At 38.5% G+C, this 21,632-nt stretch overlaps 1 long non-coding RNA gene across 1 annotated transcript; it reads right to left on the bottom strand.

Moving 5' to 3' along the window:
• Positions 1-4,134: 4,134 nt before the first annotated feature.
• LOC119418598 lies at positions 4,135-6,215 on the bottom strand. The gene is made up of 3 exons (XR_005187210.1): positions 6,153-6,215; positions 4,453-4,561; positions 4,135-4,159 (listed from the first exon to the last, which is right to left on the bottom strand). It is a non-coding gene; the product is annotated as an uncharacterized LOC119418598 (long non-coding RNA).
• Positions 6,216-21,632: the final 15,417 nt, after the last annotated feature.

Genomic DNA, 21,632 nt, shown 5'->3' with positions numbered 1-21,632 from the left:
TATATTGTCATACTACAAGTGACACGTACCTCACGTGACTCACTACACAACAAATTTGTCCAATCTACTAACAAATAGTTTTTCCAATATTTTTGAAAACTGTGGTAACAAAGATATCGGTCTGTAATTATTGAATAAACATTTATCACCACTTTTGAAAAGAGGAACCACCTTCGCCACTTTCATTTGATCTGGAAATACTCCTGTTGTAAAGGACAAATTACATATGTATGTAAATGGCTCAATTACATGACCTATTATGTCCTTTACAAACGTCATATCCATATCTATATAATCTTTGGATTTTTTATCTGCAAATTTATTAACTATGTTTATTATTTCTTCATTATTTGTCCCATTAAGGAACATACTGTTTAAACAATCCTCAATTAAATAGTTAACATTTTTGTCAACTTTAGGTATTTCAGCTGCAAGGTTTATATAAGGTACGAGCTACAAAAATGTTTCAACTCACACATGAAAAAGTTATCCTTAACCTAATTAAAACATGAATTAAAAATGGTTAAAGTATCTTAAAATGTTCACACAACAAAACCATGCATGTGTTGCATCAGGTCCAAGTAGTTTCAGGAATATTGTTTTATAGTGACGTGGGATTAAAGTGGGTTGGGAGAGAGGTTCTGCCTCAAGTGGACGAGTGAATATTTTGGGGTTCTGTTCATGAGTGAGGGGAGAATGGAGCGTGAGATCAACAGACGGATCGGTGCAGCTTCTGCAGTATTGCGGACTCTGTGCCGGTCCATCGTGGTGAAGTAGGAGCTGGACTGTAAGAAGAAGCTGTGTACCGGTTGGTGAACTGCGATAGAGGCGGGGAGGACAAGGAGGGGGGGGGGGGGGTGATACCTTTCCTTATGGGCCATGGAGACGTAAAATAAATTTGAAGCTGAGTTTTTGAAAAATCTGTAAGACGGATGGGCGGGTCATCCAGTGACGTAGCTCCGCCGGCCAATCAACAGCTGCTGCTTGTTTCCATCAAAATCATGACCTCGGAGAAGTTCTGTTGGAACCACAAACAAGATGGTTCCATAAACCAGGCTGAGGGGGGTTGGGTACTGGCAGTGGACAAGCCCTTAACTGGTGCAACTAGAGCAGGGTGGTGCAGAACCAGTGAGTGTAGAGACTGTGGCAAAGTGTCATTTGAGATCAGGTGAGAAGTTCCGTTATCCAGGAGAGACTGAGTAGAACTGCTGCTCCTTCACATCCAGAGGAGCCAGTTGAGGTGGTTTGGGCATCTGGTAACAATGCACCATGGGCGCCTCCCTCGGGAAGTTTTCCGGTCAAGTCTGACGGAGAGGAGATCCTGGTGAAGACCCAGGACACGATGGAGAGACGGCTGTGGAAAGAGATGTGTGGACCTCCCTGCTCAAGCTGCTGCCCCCACGACTCAACTCCGGATGGATTATTTGTTACCATCGATATTCTATAAATGAACTGATATCGAGTTGTTTGATCTTGCCGGCTGCCGTAAAAGGCGGGCAATCGACCAGGTAATTGAAAATGTTTCTCTGTCCGTGTGTGTAAAAATGTGTGTTCATCTGTCTTCCTGTTAGCAAAATATCTCATGAACACATTTTAATGCAACCCATAGAAAGTAATCATTGGATAAATGTACATGTACAAATTAGTAAATTTTATAGTTAGCCAAACATGAAAATGGTTTTAATTCAGTGAGTTGATCGCCACAGCAAACTACTGTAAGTCGCAGGAAGACTTGACTAGTAGGCCTGTCGCGATAAACAATAAATCAGTTTTAAAAAGAAGATGCAGAAAACACTTTTTTAATTAGTTAGGTGGACGCAAGATACAAAGATTTGTTGCCGTTTTGGGAGGTATCTTATTGGGGGGAGTGGTGGCGCAGAGGCTAGAAGATGGGCTTGTGATCGGAAAGTCGCAGGTTCAACTCCCAGTACCGTCAACATCAAAATGTGGGTGGAAACGGTTAAACACCCACACCTGCCTCCACCCTCATTCGCCCCTCCCTCGGCCCCCGAGCAAGGCCCTTAACCTCCACCATCTGCTCCCCAAAACAGGCCTCTCTTGAAAATGAGTTCTCGTGGCTCAATGAGACTACCTGGATAAATAAAGTGTAAATGAAAAAAAAAAAAAATCTTATTACCAATCTTGAAAAAACAAAATGTTATTTCCATTTTTTTCCCTCGTGGCTTCAGCAACATTTCCAGTTTCTCTGGTGTAAAAATGTTTGTATGCCACTGGTGTTCCAAATCATCGATCAGATGACCTTACACGGCTAAAACACACTGACACATGCACGGCAGCTTAACCTGTACGTCCGTGGCGTCGTTCAGTTATTCAGCTGCAGCTAAAAATCACAGCTGTCAGCGAAGGTGTGGTGGATGCTCCTGACTGCCTGTCTGTCACTGTGTGCACACACGAGACAGGTAGTGTGGCTGTGAGTGAGGTAATGTCACATTGTGTGTGTGTGTCTGTGTGTATTTAAGAAATCCTCCCTGACTGTCTGTTTTTTGTTTTGTTTTGTTTTCTCAATGTGTGCCTCCCTTTGACACATCCGATCCTCCTCATCTATAATGAAACATAACATGGTAATACAAAACCAACCGGTCTCTGTGTGTGTGTGTGTGCATTCTCTGTGTGCGTTTTAGTAGGTGTGATTTTAGAGCAATGGAAACTGACAGCAATAGCCTAAGGCTGTGGGTAGACTAGGGAGTGAGCATGAAGAGATGCACAGAAGAGGGATAACACGTATGTGTGTGTATGTGCGTGCCTATATGTGTATTTTGAATAAATTATGAAGAGTGTGTGTTAACAAGAAGTGCATCACCCTGCAGTTCCACGCATATCCACTAGGGGGCAGACATGAGACTCCATTGTCAAAGATATACATTTTCTTTTTCTTCCCCCCACCAGGTCATGCAGTAACTAGTCTTACTTTTAAATGAAAACCCTCACAGTTTGAGTATTTTGTCCCAAAGTTAGTAGTAATACAGTAGTGCCAAAATTACTGCCAAACAAAAGGAACGGCCTTTAAGACGTGACCAAAACTGGAAATTACGGATTTGTTTTTATTCCTGAGCAGCTCGTCTAAATTAGGTAAATTAGTAAATGAAAAAGTCACTTTATACATCAAAGTATAAGCAGATCAATTTAAGTACGAGCATAGAAGCATAATGTAGATTCAAAATATTGTTCACAATTTTATAAGAGGTAAAAAGGAACTCTTCACAAAGATTATATTGTTGCCGTTTCCAAAATGGGATTTTTAGCACATGGGAAAAAATATATATAAAAAAAAGAACCAATATTTTGTTGTTGGTCTGTTTTTGTTAGAGGTTTCTGTGTTGTGATTTATAAAACTATCTTGTATTTTGGTTATTTCCACACAGTGTTTATATGGTTTTGTAACTTGAGTTTTATTTTTTACTTGTGTCTGGTTCTGATTTTGTTTTTCACATTCTATAGTCTTGTGGTATTTATTTAGCCTCACTAAATATCTGTCCCACACTGTGTCAGTTATTTTTACCATATTTTTCAGACTATAAGGCACACTTAAAATCCTTTAATTTTCTCAAAAATCAACAGTGAGCCTTATAATCCAGTGTGCTTTATGTATTAATCCTGGTTGTGCTTACTGACCTCAAACCGATCTTATATTGTACACGGTGCTCAAAAATCTGTCAAAAAGTTTTACTTTTGCATAATGCGCCTTATAATCCGGTGCATCTTATGTATGAAAAAGACCCGTTTATTGATATTGCGCTTTATAATTCGGTGCGAAAAATATGGTACTCAGCATATACTCTTGTTAGTTTCGTATTTTCTGTTGGTTACTGACCTTTGCCTGTTCATGTTAGTCTCACTATTATGGTTTCTTTATTATTATTTTAATGATAGTATTTCATTTACATGTCCTGCCTGTCCTTGGGCAGTCTATGTGCATTAGTGTCTTCTGTTTCACACCTCCACCACACGACAGTTTTGTTGTCAAACATCATCTTTGAAAGGAAACCCAAACAATGAGACATATTGAGCTAATTGTTCATCTTACCAGGCAGTGGCCTGTCACCTCGTGGCACTGCAAACTGTGTCCATGACAACGGCAAGGTTCACACAAGCCGTGGTACAAATGTCCATAAACCCTCCGGTAACCTGCGATGCAAACCTGAAACACACGAGACAGGAGTCGTACTCGAGCTTTTGCTGTGTTGACCGTTTGTTCTGATGATTTCAATGGCTGAGTCGACAAAAAGACAGTGGCGCCAAAAATAAGAAGCACTGGTAAATAAATGAATAAACATTTAAGATTGCCTCAGTAATAATAACTAAGCAAATAAATTAAACATGTGTTGACGCAATCAAGTTTGATTTTAAAGGACAATATAGATGCATTTTTTTTAAATCTACCTTTGTAGAAACAGACCATCTACTCTGTTGATTTTTGTATTTTGAGTTTACCTCACAGGATAATCCAGCGTATCCAGGAGGACAAGTACACATTTCTACAGCCGGCGCTCTCTCTCCTTTGGCGTTAGGATCGGCTGCCTGCATTAAGAATGAGTGGAGTCTACACACACACACACACACACACATAAATATTCAACATAACCCTTTTGGCCTAGTGGATTTCACACTCAGACAAAAAAAAAAAAAGGATTACAGTAATTCATAAAATCTTAATCTTAAGAAATGTGTACAGAAGAAACATCCAGAGGGCATGGTAAAGAACTACCTGTGAGTTTCAAGTCTGTGGAAGTTGGTTATTTTCATTAAATTAAACTGTTTAAGTGCTTATTATAGTGCTGCACCGATCCGATATTAGTATTAGTATCAGAACTGGTATTGATAATAAATCGCGATATGGTATCGGTAGAGTTGCACCAAGCCAATATTAGTATCGGTACCGGAAAATTCTTGATCGGGTATCACCGTAGAGATGCACCGATCTGATAGTAATATCGGTACCAATATCGGGAAAAAAAATCTTGATCGGATATCGTTGACAATGTGACTGATCCATAAGGACAGGAGTTGATTGCTGTTTATTTTAAATATCTGCCAACCAAGCTAGTGAAGTTACTGTTTTTTTCCTCTTATTTCAGCTCCTTTATTATTTATTTTAAATTATATTTAGAATTCCTGAACCATTTGAAAGGTTTGTTGACGTTTATTTTTTCATGTTTGACAAAAGTTGTCAACCGATTGTTTTTGTCAGTTTCAGTGTCTTTATTTTTATTTACTTTACATTGAGTGTTACACTGAACAAATTCAAGTTATGTTGTTTTTACATATTTGACCAAGCTTGTGAAGCTACTGGTGCGTTTAAGTGTGCTGTACTGGTGCAGTTTTCAATAAATTTGTAATTCAGTACATTTATGTCTGCATTTAAAAAAAAACAAATGTTTAAAGTTAATTCAGCAATGTGTGAGAATCTGGACCGGGTCCGTCCCTGAAACCGGTCCAACTCTCTGGTTCTTTTATTCCCAGATGGAGAGGAAACTCACTCCAACTCAAATAAATCAATAGATATAATTTCCGTTGACCAATTTCATGTTCATCAGGCAAGAGAAAATTACAGTTTCAGCGCTGAATGTCTCCGACTCGACACGCAAGGAGCTCACAAAACCGGAAGAGCTGACGTGGCTCAACCCTCCGTCCTTTTTCTTGGCACTAGGCTCCGCCTTCTTCCGGGAGCACAGCCTATCAGAGTGTATCAGTGGGGTGACTATGTGTGACATCATTGGCCTCATTCGTTTCTGATGGTGAAAAATGGGTGTAAAGTGCAAATCTATCTACGTGATGGAAGCCAGTAAAAATAAAAAAATACTCATCGGGTGTTGACCCTAGGAAGCTCACTCAGCGCAGCTGGGCCCGTCTCATCTGTACAGAACCGGGCCATAACTGTCCCGTCTCTGGGCAGACAAGACCGGGGATGTCAGCATGATAAAGTAAGATAACTCTAAAAAAAATTCTGGATCATATCAGTATCGGATCGGTATAGAACGATACAAAACAGCGAGTATCGTATTGGCAATGAAAACAAGTGGATCGGTGCATCCCTAGCTTATTACTGTACACCATGTTTACGGTCAAGAAAGTTTAAAATTGGAGCTTGAAAATCACACTATGCGTCACGTTAACACGTTATTGGTTCAAACCTGTAAACGGCGCTGGCTTCTGTGCTGTACGAGGCCCGCACCATCACACTCGTTACATTGACCAGCACAGACAGAAAGTCTCTCCTGCTCATCGGTTGGTCCGTTTCTGAAAGCAGGAAGTTCTCTGGAAGGAGAACGATGTGTTTGGTGCTGGGTGAAGACGGGTACACAGGCTGGCCAAACCTTCTGTCAACAATCTTCATCCCACCTCCCTGGTAGGAAAATACAAATGGAAAAAATTGAAAAGTTTCTTGTTTTCTTTATTCAATTGCAAAAACTCCTTCCTGAGAGAAGAATCATTTCTCTTTAGAACTGCTCTACAAACAGCAGGATTGAAAGATGTGTCGTTAGGTAATAAGCTGCAGTTTGTATTGATATTTTTAGAGTACAAAACACAAAGTGGATGGAGCCCATTTTGTGTATCTGACCATCTCCTGTTGAGAACTAATCAATCGCTTGTAGCAGCTAACACAGAGCGACAACCTGTGGTGGAGGAGGGGGGTATCATGCCAATAAACCAATAAATAAAAAAAATCTAATTGACTGAGTCAGAGGAAATCATTCAAACATAGAAGGCAGCGCTTAAACTTTCACAGAAACCTGTATACAACATTTTATGTCATAATTTATTTATTTTTAATCACAAAGAGTCAAATAATTTCCCAAAAACAAAAGAATAAAATAACTTTTACCAAAATGTTTGAAAGCTGAATTCATGTTTCGTGCAAATGCAAATCCTGTCATAAATTAGAATGGTGACTTTATTTATAAATGGTATTTGTATATTTGGCAGCACATGATATGATAAAAAAAAAATACACACACATGAGCATTAAAATGGTTAATACCTTAAAATATTAAAAAATAATATATTAAAAATGTTGATATAAATTAATAAGACACATTCACAACTGGCAGCAATGCATTAATAAATTGACTAGTGTAACACATTATTCTGAAAGTATTAAAATGCTTTAATTAGGTTTTAATTGGAAGAAAATAAATCCAGGTTCCCTCGGTGTCACAGGTTTACATCTTTTATGTCTCTGCAGCCTCCTGACGGTTCATTAGGACTCTGATCTAATCATAACACTGAATAAATGAACCAATACTGGTTCTGGAAGGGATATTTTGTGTTTTCTTAGCCACCACAATATATTTTGAAATACTCAGAAGAGAAAGTATTGAATTGAAAGTATTTTGCTAGATGATGCTGATTGCTCAGGATTTCCATACATGTTGCACATGTTAAACGCATTTTTTCAATTTTTTTTTTCAGTTACCCTTTATTTATACAGGTAGTCTCATTGAGCCACGAAAACTCATTTTCAAAAGAGACCTGTTTAGGGAGCACATGGTGGAGGTTAAGGGCCTTGCTCATGGGCCCAGAGTGGGGCGAATGAGGGTGGGGGCAAGTGTGGGTGCTTCACCTACCCCACCCACATTTTTGATGTTGTCAGTACCGGGGCATGAACCGGCGATCTTCCGATCACAGGCCCACCTCTCTAACCTCTGCACCACCAGGAAGTTCCTGTTTTTCCTGCTGCTCTGAAGACACTAGATGGTGCCAAAATGTAAACACCTGAAGTTCATCTTAACAAGAGCCAGGAGTATAAAAGGCAGTAGATGACTTCTCCTCGCCGTTGAAGCATTACCTGCCTCTGGTAGTCATGCTTTTAGCCCTTTTGTATTCTATGATCCTTGAGAAAGACTTACCTGTGTCCATTTCACTATTCACAGTATGTCTCCTCGTGAACTACCTGTGCCTGGACTTCTCTGAAGAACCCCTGGAAATCTCTTGTGTCTCCTCAGCTGCCTTCCAACCACATGCCCTACTATCCAACCTACAGTAAGATCTGGAATCTAACAACAATAGCATCCTCGTGAAGTTTTTTCAACCCTCAGTCCTTGTCTCTGGGTATTCAGGTCAACATAACAAATTGCAGTCAAAAAAATGTACCGTATTTTTCGGACTATAAGGTGCACTTAAAATCCTTAAATTTTCTCAGAAATTGACAGTGAGCCTTATAATCCCGTGCGCCTTATGTATTAATTTTGGTTGTGCTTACTGATCTCAAACCGATTTCATGTGGTACAACTGAACAATGTTGAGAGTTAGGGGTTGAATGGACTAACTGACTAGTCAACTAGTCGATTCTAGATCATCTCGCAAGTTTTTATATTTCACGTCGACTAGTCGCACCCCTTCCCCTCTTCCCCGCTGTTCCCAACCCTATTCCACCCAATCCACGTGGTGGATTAAATAAAATAAAACTAAAAACAGCAGCATTTTTGCAGCTTGATAATAGTTTTGCTTTTCCTTTGACTTATTTGCAGTATGATCAATGGTAGGAGCATAAATATACGCCCAATATTTTGTTGTTCTTTTTTTGTAAATAATAAATGAGCTTTTTTTTCCTAATATTTATGTTTTGCACATATGATATAGCGCCTTGAGTTCCTATGACGTCATCGACTAGTCAAAGTCGACTCCACTTTTATCATGTTAAAGTCGACTTTTAAAAATATGTAGTCGTTTAACCCTTATTGAGAGTTATTGTGAACGAGTTGAATAAAGTTCGACTAATGTGACTGTTTTGTTTTGCTTAATGCGCCTTATAATCCAGTGCCCCTTATAGTCTGAAAAATACGGTAATATATATATTTTTTTGGGGGGGTGGGGTATTTCTAACACTTGACACTGAATTCCATACAGTACATAAATGTGTGAATAAAGACAGGGTTGAGAAACAAGAACGTGAAAGCAACAGTGACGGAGAAAAAATAAATAAAGAGACAACTTTTCCAAACTTACAACCAAAGCCTGCACATCATGAGACAGTGCAAATATTAAATGTCCACCATCTTGGAAAAGATATGCAGAGCGTAAACCGTGGCACAAAAAGGGATACAATGTAAGACAAAGGGCGAAACAGACAGTGAAGAGGAGAAAGTTGGTTGACAGTGTGTAGGTGGTTCATTATTGTCCTCATTTGGAGGCTTTTGTTGACAACAAGACCGATGCTTGTCCTCCTCTCCTCCTCTCAGTCTGTCGACTCTGACATGTCTTTAAATAACAAGCGCACTGGCCTGTAACTATTTATCTTTCACTTTTCTTTGTTCTTCTTTCACCTATGATTATCTTGTTTTAATCATTTCATTCTGCTACAGGTTTTTCATGTTTCCAATATTTATTCACATTTTTTACTACCCCTTCTTTCCATGTTCGTTTTCCTGATTTCATTATAACTGTGTGCGTTTAATTAAAATTCCTACATTGAGTTCAGATGTGCATCTGAAACTCGGTCCAATAAGGGCACCATATTTATGTGTTTTAATTTGTCAGTCAATAAAAAAAATAGAAGTTACTTCCACAATTCTTGCACGTCACAGATACATTTACAGAGCATTGTTCTTTCCATTTCAAATTTCTATAAAATAAACAAATAAATCTAAATAATAAAACTATAGAACATTTTACTTGCACTATTTTTATTTAGACAAACATAATCTCAGTTGAACTACAATATCACAAATTTTAAAAGATCAACAAAAATTTGGTGACACGGTGGTGGAGTTGGTAGAGCTGTTGCCTCTCAGCGAAAAGGTCGCTGGATCAAATCCCGGCGGGGACATTTCTGGGTGGAGTTTGCATGTTCTCTCTGTGCATGTGTGGGTTTTCTCCGGGCGCTCCAGTTTCTTCCCACAGACCAAAAACATGCATGTTAGGCTGATTGGTAACTCAAAAATGTCCCTAGGTGTGAGTGAGAGAGTTTGTCTCGTTTGTCTCTATGTGTCCCTGTGATGGACTGGAGACCTGTCCAGGGTGTCCCCCGCCTCTCACACAATGACTGCTGGATATGGGCACCAGCGACCCAAAAAAGAAGTGGGTAAATATGATGAATGAATGAATGAATGAATGAATAGACGGACGGACAGACGGATAGGTAGATGGATAGATGGATGGATGGATGGATGGATGGATGGATGGATGGATATTAAAATTAGAGTGGGAAACCTTAGGTTTCCATTTAAAAACAGAAAAGATAAATTGCAGATAAATAAATATAGCTTATTGCAATGCATACGTTAAGAAATAAACAACAACAGCAACAAAAACAAACAAGTATGGCTGTTTTGTCAGAAGTTACCAGGACTAATCTTCTCTCGTCAGCGTGCTAAAGCTTCCCACATTACATAGAAACGGACAAAACTTCCAGTCAAAGAATTTGTTTACCAAAAAAACAAGTGGTTCACCGACGTCCCCCGTCACTGAGGGATTTGAATAATGAATGTTTGTAGTTTTCAAAATGAGTGTTTTTCTGAACTGGAAATGAACAAGGAATGAGTAAACCTTAATATATTTGGTGCAAGATATTCAAGTGGGTACACTGAGTTACACTGTATTTTATCCACCAACAGGGGCAGTGGCAGTGCCAGGGGGTGGCCAGTGGGGGCCTTGGCCACCATAGATTAATCTTCAGCCACCCAAGTCATTTGAGGAAACTATACTTTTATGCAATATAAAAACTAAAGCGTGGTTTCCGTAAATAATAGGAATGGTTGGTTTACATACATATATATGGAGGTGGCCATCTTGGATTTTGATGTGGAAACCCAATTATCAATAGGAAACTTTCTTATGCCTAGATGTAGCCACACACCCAAATGGAAATAAGTAGCTCACTGATTTTTCAAGTTCTCGTGCTCACATCCACGGAAGGAAGAAAAGACGGACAAAAGTACAGACGCAGGACAATTCCAATTCCCCCTCTTCGATCTGCGATGGGGGCAGTGACCTTTACAACACATCTGCAATCCTACTAGGCTTTATTATTTTTGACATTTAAAAAAATTAGATCAGAATGACTTTAAAATAAAGATGTATACCTCTACATGAATACCATGCTATATTTAATAAGGACCAGACTATTTTTTCATCATTATGTCCTGATATATAAAACCATAGACCTAAAAGAGCCTGTGCTTACTTTTCACCTTGCCTGTCTCTGTGCCTGTTTTTTTGTTTTGTGCATACCACACACTCGTGCACACAGCATTGTTTAGTGATGTGGGAGACATTAACAGTTAACTAATAGTGTTGCTGCTTTGCTTATTGCTGCCATGCATCATATCTCAACCTGCTCATTATAAAGATGTACAGAGAGAGGAGGTGGAAGCGTCTTCATCTGCATTTTTTATTGCCAAGTTCAGCACTTCTCTGCAAGCTAGGGCTGTTTTTGTGTCTATGTGCATGTCAAGTTTTTTTTAGCCTGTTTTTTTTTTTAGTTTGATTTAGTGTCTTCACAACAGGAAAAAAAATAATGGCTTGTGGTAAAAAAGAAAAAAAAATGTTGAAGACACAGATCTATAATGCACATTTTATTTTTAAGTCAAGCAAAGAATGTTTTCAACATAAACTCCAGATATTCATTGGTGACACTTGCTTCGACATCAAAGTTTCTGTGGAGGAAAATAGTTTCTTGCCGCTACAACACAACTGTTCACTGCTCCTAAAAAGGTTTTGAAATTGTCTCATGAAATTTAATGAAACCATACAACTTTAATAAACTTTAATCAATTCATGGATAACTTCATCCTTAGAATTACGTTGGTTTATGCATCTGTCTGCTTCTCCAAAACTTGGTTTATAGATGAACTAAAGACAAGAACATTACAATATACATCATTTAAATGAGTACTAAGCAAGATGACCCCTATAAATATCAACAATACCATATTTTTCACCGTACACATCACACCACCGTACACGACGCATAAATCCAAAAATGTCCAATAAAGTGGAAAAAAACATAAATTTGTCGCCTCACGGTATAGGTCGAATCTATTATGCATCACCGCTGACATGTCGCATTTATTATGCGTCACCGCTGACCACCCAGAAATGCAGGCTGGTGTTGAGCCAAAAATCGATTGGCTGCCAAATGGCGCCATTTGTTTGCTCAAAATTATAGCAAAGGTGTGTCTCAGTTGAACTTTTCCTTAATAAATGCACTTTAACGGTCAAATCAACTGCATTTCAAAAATCGATTTGCAGCTGTGGCAGCGCGGAGAGGGAGGACTCACTGTTCATTTCTTCGAAATTTAACAAGATTACCACCTAAAAACAATTATTTGTTTGCTCGACATTATAGTAAAAGTGTGTCTCAGTTGAACTTTTCCTTAATAAATGAGCTTTAATGGTCAAATCAGCTGCATTTCGCCTGGGCAGCCCGGCAAAATGTAACTGATTTGATGTTTGCTCCAGGAGTTCCGGAGCGAGACGAAGGTGGCTTTGTATGGCAAGCCAAGTGTCTTATTAATAACCACTTTTACCTATTAATGAGACACTTGGCTTGCCATATTGCCCGAGGGCCCTCTAGTGGCTGAAAATGGTAGTGTTCAAGATTTTCCATGTCAGAATGAATGAAATTGTCAGATCTCAGCCAAATATTGGGTTATAAATATGGGGGGGGGGGGGGGGCGTATATTAGTCATTTCGGTGTATAAGTCGCAGGATTTGCAAATTTATGCAAAAAGTTGCAACTTATACAGCAAAAAATACGGTACTTGCTCATTTTATTAATATAAAAGCTATAAGACTGGCGTCATCAACAAAGTTTATTCAAAAGGTAAAATTTTTCCAAGGAGACAGTTAAAAAAAGGTAGTTTGGTCATTTTTGAAGTTATTATATGTCAAATATTTATCAGTAGTCATCAGGCATGACATCCGTCAAGCAAAAGAAAAGAGACGTAAAAAGTTTTTGTCCAGGATAGCCAAGCAAGGATTTGGTGTTCTCATTTTTTAGGCTTAAATAACAACTGTTTTTCAAAAGTAACATAATTGTGTGGAAGAGCACTACATTAAGTAATGTTAAAACTCTAATCTTGTGTATAACAGTTTGTTTAGTTTGTTGCCGTTTTTTCAACTGAACTCGAGTTACTACCAAAATAACCTGTATGTGCTCTGAGCCTAGACAGATCGTGTTTTTGATGCTGATGGGGCTGTGAATGTCTCAGTTTTCTTGACTAGTGCGACAAACCATTACAAAGGTTTACTCAACTCTTAGCAGACCGATACATTCTCGTCATCAGCATATACACAATCCAACCTTGGTACACATCCTTCCACGTGGTAACAGGACCATTTTTCAGTTGAGAAAACAGAGACAAACTAAAAAAAAAAGGTGCCATGCAAAATTTAGAGGTTTAACATAAACCTATCTAGTTGTGAGACCACCTATGTTGTATGGTCTGGAGACAGACATGGACAAAAAGACAGGAGAGGAACTGGAAGCAGTGGAAATGAAGATGTTGAGGTTCTCCTTAGGAGTGACAAGGATGGATACGATTAGGAATGAGATCATCAGAGGTACAGCACAGGTTGAACTGGGAAATGAAGTTAGGGAGGCCAGACTGAGATGGTTTGGACATGTCCAGAGGAGGGACAGTGGATATACTGGTAGAAGGATGTTAGAAATGCAGCTGCCAGGAAAAAGACAAAGAGGAGACATATGGATGCAGTTAGAGAGGACATGGAGGTAGTTGGAGTGAGGACAGAGGACACAGAAGACAGAGTGAGATGGAGAAGGATGACTCCCTGTGGAGACCCCTGAAGAGGGACAAGTCGAAAGAAGAAGAAGATGAGCTTATCTAGTGTTCTTTCACATTAGAAAACAACAGGTCCTTGTTTGGCTAGCGATTAGCTGAACCTGGACAAAGATTACAGTAATGCCTCTTTCTTTATATTCTATGCTCTGTGATAGATGTCCCACTGTTGATGTCTATACAGAGAATCTCTATAAAGGGGATCTTTAAACAGACGAGTTTTGGTAGTTAAAGCCAATGCTAATGCTAATTAAAAGTGAATCTGTCACAAATATAAAAAAGATAGACAACATTGACACTTGAAAATAAGATTCATACAAGACAGTTTAATTTACCTTCACGTGACGGTGGTTGCATCTGGTCCAGACATGGAGCAATTATTACAACAGTTAACTCCTCAGAGTCCTGCTCCAACTGCTAAACAACTTCATGGAAAACTAACTTTACAGCAGTAGCTGTTGCCACTGCTAATAACTGCTCCACTTATTTATGCAAACTGTGTTAACCCAGGAACATTTATGGGATTGTATTTACGTAGCCTAGCGCATACTGGTGCAGCATTTCTTTTTCTTAAAGCAGCTGGCTTTAAAGTGTTCAGCTGCACATCCTCTCACCATTGTGTCAGAGTGAGCGCCCTGATTTACTAACACATTGCCTTCGTTAGCCTGGTCTACATCTATAACCAATTCTTGTATTGAGGATAATTTAATATTTTATGGACCAGATGGGCTTCCAGGCCAAACATGGTCCACCAGTTGACAGTCAGAGCTTCAGGATATTTGTAACTTGTTATAACTTTTTAAAACTTACCTCTATGATAAGGTCCGGCTCCGAGGTGACTCTAACAGCCATTTGCTCTTGTTGGTCTGTAGTGTAAGACACAGTGAAGACCACGTTTCCTCCATAGGCTGCCAACTAAAGAGAGAAAGACACACCATCAGTTAGGCTTTTTTGCCAATTATAAAATCTTACAATTCCAAGAAATGACAAAATTACCGTAATTTCCCAAGTACTGAGTGCACCTGAATTTTAAAAGATTTTTTTTAACATATATAGATAGGCCACACTAGACTATAAGCTGTGGGTGTCCACATTGTAACATGAGATTCAGAAATATATTTTAAACTTATAATTAAATACATACCAGTAACAATTACGTACAGTATATATATTTTTTTCTGAACAGTGCCGGTAAGATGGCTTGTTAAAAAAACACAGTCGCCTACCAGAAAGTCATTGATTGCTATCTTCATCTTCCTCCTGCTTGCCTTAGCCCGTCAAAATAATAATCATTAAAAAATCCATAAATTAGCCATAGCATTGTATAAGCCGCTGTGTTCAAATCATGTTAAAAAAAAGTAGCGGCTTATAGTCCAGAAATTACAGTAGTCAGCCTTTGTGTGTCGTGGCATCGCGTGTGTAACGCCATAAAAATATCGGTTTAGGTTCAGATACTACAGCCTTTTAGGATATGCTTCCATCGGTGGATAAACAGAAATGACATATATTGTAATTTACAGAAACTAATCACACTCACTTGATTGCAAGTAGATTTAAAGAAAAGAGTGTTGGCATTTACATTTAGCCACAGAGAGAGGATGAAGATTAACAAAGCAAAATCAACAAAAAAGCGAGAGGTGCTTATAGATGAGCAAGGACAACTGGGGATTTGACTGTGATTTAACTGAACTTTATTATTTAAAAAAAAATGCAAATAAAAGGGAAGAGAGCATGTTTACTTCAACCTGTCACATTTCTAATTTTTCCACACGGACTTTAAACCCATGCAACTAATATTTTGATAACCTCAAACCACAAACAACGCCCTCGAACCATTACCAGGGCATACATATACGGGTCTTTGTTGTCTAGTGGTGTTTCTTTGCAGCGTTTCTGTTGACACCACAGAATGAGCTTGAGCTGGAGAAAAGCTGCATCGGCACGATCCTGAAATTTATTATTCTGCTCCAACCTGAACAGTAATGGGTGAGGGAGTGAGATAATAATGCCACCATAAAACAGAGAGAGGAGGGGACACGCTGGAGGAAGAGGAGGGGGAGAAGAAGGAATAGTCCTTGAGAGAGTAAGTAAAGAAGTAAAAGGTAGGCATAATGCCTCTATAAACTTCTGCTATTCTACATCATTACCCTCAGTTTTTTAAGCCGAAGGAGGAAATCACCCATTTCGCGGCTGAATGAAAACACACACACACACACACACATACTCAAGCAAGCCTGCAGGGGTGCTTCAGTGAATGTTTTATTCTATAACACTTATTCTCCGTCCATTTCAGTTTGCAGATTTGGACTCCGGAGGACAGTAAAACAGTTTAAACCCACACTCTGCAGCCCACATGTATCTAACACTTATGCTGCCTGACCTCCTCCTTCATTTGCTCATCTAAAGTACGACAAGACGTTTAAACCTCATCATTCACTGCAACCAAACAGCAGAATAATAAGTTGTGAACTCGTAATAAATCATAACTCGTCAACCAGAAAAAGAGAGATTTCCAGCCACAGGCCGTTACGTCGCACAAGTCGTGATGTTATTCACGCTGCCTTTGTTATTGCACGTTTGAAATGTGAACGATTTAAGTATTTTTTGCATTGTTAAATTATATTTTGTCCAGTTTTAAGTTATTATTTGCAAAGTTTCATTCATGTTCTTGTACATTTGTTGATCAGTTTGTTACTCTGTCTTGATTATAATCCTTTCAATATGCCATTTTATATTTTTTGTTGCTGCAACCAAATACTTACCTAAACTAGGATTATTAAAGTCCATCCATCATTCATCCATAATTTGAACACAATTATGATTCTACAGTTACAAGGACTAGAATCTATGAATTTCAGGAAGAAATTATACAGTAGTCCCTCGTTTATTGCGTGGGTTCCGTTCTTAGCCGGCTACAATAAGTGAAAAACCGCGAAGTAGGAATTGTAGTACAAGTAGTAGTTTATTTTTGTATTTATATATTAAGGCATTTTAAACCCTTCCCACACTCTTGCAAGATTCTAAACAATGTTTCTAAACTCTGAAAACTCTAAAAGAGCACAGCGTGTCATGATCTCTGCTTTCTGCCACCTACCTGCCAGCGCTTTGACCACGCCCACTTCTCCGCTGCAGAGCAGAGATCATGACATGCTGAAGGAGAGAGCTTCTCCCTGCACCTGTGGGCTGCAGCACACGGGTGCAGAAGGAGCTAAATAATTTAAAATATTTTATGTTAAATTTTAAAAAATCCATGCCGATCATGCAGCTCATCTATCACTCAGCCAGTTGTGTGTCATGCCCAAGCTTACTTTGAAAAACCACAAAAGAGCAAGTTCGCGAAAGTCGAACCGCAAAGTAGGGAGGGACTACTATATAGACTTTATTTCCTCTATTTGCATTTGTAAATGTTATTTTTTTAAACTAACATAGAAATAAATTTTCAACTTTTTCAAACACTCAGTTCCTAAGCAAAACTGTGCTTGAGGCCCAGGTCTTCTTTGAAAAAGGTCTGTGATCTCAATGGGATTTGCCTGGTTAAATAAAAGTTAAGTGAAACTTGAAATAATTATTAAAAACTGCATTGAAATGTTTGTTTTTTGTCCCCACTAACTTCAAGGCGAATAAGGCGTGGATACAATAAAAGTTTTTGTCAAAATGTTGGTAACTTGTTAGCAAACAATCAATTTTCAACACGTTTGAGACCCATAAAACATTTTCATTTGGACTGTTTCTGAGACGAGTTTTAATAGTTTTAATATTTATGACTTTCCAACTGCTTCTGAAATTATCTCACTGACACTATAATTAGGTAAATATACATTGCCAGCCAGCAATGCTCAATAGAAAATGTGTTGTTTTATTTATTTATTTATTAAAAGTAAATCCCAACAATATCTGGACATAAATAAACCAGTTAGCAGACACATGTGAGTATATGTAAACAAATTTGTGTTTGCAATGAATTCAAATAACTTCCACTCAAGTGTGTAAGAGTAACTCTAAATTAAGCCAATAAAAAAATAAAATAAATATTTTTTTTTCCATATATCTGCTGTAAACGCATCCTCTGAGCAGGACATGAGATGAGATGAAACGGCAAAAGCTTTTTTCAGATGAGTTTTTAGCCTTTTAGGGCTTCTGGAAATTGCAATTTACTTTCTTTGAAACTATTGACATTTCTCAGAATACTCATTTTTCTTGATGCCATCCACTAAAACCTGGACAGAAATCAAAGCTTTTGTCATGGCAACCCAAGCACCTAACTCTACCCCAGGGGGGGAGAAGAAAAAAAGAACTGGAAAAAAAAAACCAGCACAGCATGAGAGAAAAATAATGTGCAAGGAGAAGAGAATCATGGGTAGTGGAAACGACTGAACAATAAACACTCAGCTGCAACACACATTAGTCAGGTCCCCATGTGAGCTCAATAAGCCTGTTATTAACTCGATTAGTGGCCAGAAGGAAACATAACCCTCACTGTTTGAGGCATAGTCAAGAAACTGAGTCAATCTTCATGAAAGTGAAAATCGTCATGCGAGCCACAAGTGTCATTTCTTACAAGTCACAAAACGTACAGTTAGGCTCAATTATTGAGGTAGGATAAGGCAAAACAAACCATAAAAGGAATAACTTCCTAAAGGGAAAAACACTGAAATAAACTTATATACTCAGATGATGTAAACCAAAAAATGATACCTTAAATGGTAGAGAAAGAAAAAAAAAGTTAATTCTGAAAACAAGCAAGATAACCCGATAGATACTGTGGAGTAAGTATGGAGTTTTCGGTAGTTATAATATTTAATTTGCTGCCTGTACCAAGGAGTGGGTTTGACAGAGTGAGAGGAGTGAAAATGAGTCACCATCGACCTCACTCCTACTTCAGGATTCCAGCAGAGCCCTGATGTAATATAACTTTATCATAACTTGAACGTGTCAGAAGATGGAGGGAGAAGAGGAACGCCAAGAATGCAGGACTGAGAGTGGCAACTCTAAATGTGGAGACAATGACAGGCAAAGGTAGAGACGTGGCTGACATGATGCAGAGAAGGAAGGTAGATGTTTTATGTGTCCAAGAGACCAAGTCAAATGGCAACAAGGCTCGCAGCATTGGGACAGGATTTAAACGGCTTTGCCATGGTGTGGATAGAAAAAGAAATGGAGTAGGGGTGGTCCTGAAGGGGGAGTGAGCAAAGAATATAAAAGAGGTGAAAAGAGTGTCAGATAGGGTGATGTGTCTGAAGGTAGACGTAGAAGGTCTAATGTTAAAAGTGGTTATGCTCCACAGGTTGGATGTGACGTAGAGGAGAAAGATACATTTTGGAAGGATCTGGATGAAGTGATGGAGAGTATTCCAGGGAGAAAAGAGTGGTGATGACCTGAATGGACATGATGGTGAAGGAAACAGAGGTTCTCAGTAAATTTTTGACTGAATTTACTTCCATTTTGTAGTAAATCAAAACTGAAACATAAGTAAATATAAATGCATAGCATTGAATGAAGTAATGCGTAGGAGATTTTAACTAAAGTTTTCTTGTGCTGAGAAGAGATTTAGGTAAAGCTGTTTGGGTCCAAACTTGAAAACTACATTATTCACAATTAATGAAATACTGTGCAATATTGCTACATGTGCTAGCACTCAAACAATGGGTTGAGGAGGACTCTGAGCTACTACCACACCACAGTTATCTCAAAATCTATAAAAACTGACTGAGTTAGTCATGTATGTGTTTGCTAGAGTTGATTAGCTGTGGCAGCCATCTTGAATTGGCTGGTTTTGGACTCCAAAAGTTAATCGTCCGTTGATGTACATCCAATGATTACTTTCTGAGTATTACTAAAATTGGTGCAGAAATTCATGACATATTTTGACAATAAACAGCATAGTTTCTAAAACTATTTTACTTTTTTAAATTATGTAACTTTATTGTAGTTTTTCTTTTAACTTTTAAAGTGAAGCCGACGTTTAACGCTTTGCTTCCAACTACATTGCCTTTACTTTGTTGCAGGTTTGTAGTTGTAGTTAGTTCTTTACCATCCCTTTTCATCGATTTTTTTCTGACTATTAAACATAAAATGATGAGGAAAGGTTAGCAGAAGTTAAGAGTCTAAAGGAAACATTACAGCAGGTAGAAGAAAAATTACCATGAGGTGAGTTGAGGTGAAGTTTTCAACACATGCCGAGTTTCTGTCAGGAAGAAAGTTTTCTGTTCCCTCCATCTTCATCCATCATCTCCTTTATTCCCTGTTTCAATCTCCTAATACTCTGTTTCTGTCTGTCTGTTCCTTTTTTGACAAAATGATGAGTATTTTATGCATCTGAAGCCATCATCTGTACTGACTGAGTCTGTTTATAAATCAAGGTAAAGGATGTGTACAGAAAAGTCAGCATTTCACAGCTTTTGGAGCTGCTGAAACATCTGCGCAGTTATTAGCAAGACAGTTTCTTTTTTCCAACTTTTTGACCATAAACATAGTTTTATACAGGAATAAGCACATAAACTTAACTTAATGAAAATAATCAACTGCCGCAGAATTGAAACTCTCGGGCTTTACTATGGTCTAAAGATATTTATTCTGTAAGATCAAGATTTTATTAATGAATATTATTTTTGTCTATAAGAATAATCACTCTTAGGAAATTAACTCAAAGTTGAATAGTTTTTAAAGTCAAGCTAACTGATTTATGCTCATGAAAGAATGTAAAATGAAGATCTCCACTAGGCCAAAAGGGTTGTGTTTTTTAGCCATCTTGAATTGGGTTTGCTCCAAAAATCTATTTATAGAAGCATTTCCATCACTATTTCCTCAAACTGTCAGTAAAATCAAACAATTGATGTTAAAGTCTGTGTGGGAGTGTACGTATTAGTGAGTATTATATTTACAATTTTTAGTATGGTAGCTGCATGTGTGAGGATGGAGAGGTATTGAGGATGTGCAAGGATATTTATATAAATTTGGAGTTATTTTAGAATTTGTACAGAGGAAAATGTTTTATAGTTTTATTGTACCTAGAATTTTAAATTGTATTTTAATGTATATCCAATAATGCTCAGTCAGGTCATCTGGACAGTTTCTTTCTCTTTCTTTTTTTATTTGTAGAGACGTTTCGCCCTCTATCCGGAGGGCTTCATCAGTCTGAGGAGTCTCAAGTAAACTGTTTTCCCCACCAAGAAGTAGACTCCTTTAGTGGACCAACCAGTTTGCTGGAGATAAGATGGTTTCTGGGGGCCGTCCTGTCCCCCATCCACTCCTTACAGGCAGACTGATGAACTAACCCTCCGGATAGAGGGCGTAAAGTCTCTACAAAAAAAAAAAGAAACTGTCCAGATGACCTGACTGAGCATTATTGGATTTGGTACCTGGATGACTGAGCATGAACTTTGATGTCTTTAATGTATAGTTTTTATTATATGAATGTGGACGTTGTAAGGTTGATTACATGAATATGTAGGGAGGGATACGTATGTATTCTTACTGTGTTTTGATTGATAAATTGTATGCACTTTAATGCGTAGAAATGCCCAACCAGGGACTAGAGTTGAGAATTAGCTGTAGCTATATACTCTTTGTGCAACGCATCAGTCACAGACTTGTTCTGTTCTATGTTTGTGTGCATTTCCCCTGTCACGTAAACTAATAATAATAGTAATAATAATAAAATGTCCTATATGTGTGGCATGGAGGCTGCACAGCTGCAGAAAGAAAAGCTTTGCAGAGAGTGGTGAAGGCTGCACAGAAGTCTGTTTGAGTCAGCCTCCCCACCATCACAGACATTTACACCTCCAGATGCAGGAAGAGGGCCACCTGCATCATGAAGGACCCCACTCACCCAGCACACACACTTTTTGCCCCACTCCCCTCAGGAAGGAGGTT

Source organism: Nematolebias whitei, chromosome 12 (genome assembly GCF_014905685.2).
Source record: "Nematolebias whitei isolate Nwh7 chromosome 12, NemWhi1, whole genome shotgun sequence".
NCBI lineage: Eukaryota > Metazoa > Chordata > Actinopteri > Cyprinodontiformes > Rivulidae > Nematolebias > Nematolebias whitei.
This window is presented reverse-complemented; position numbering and strand designations above follow the sequence as displayed.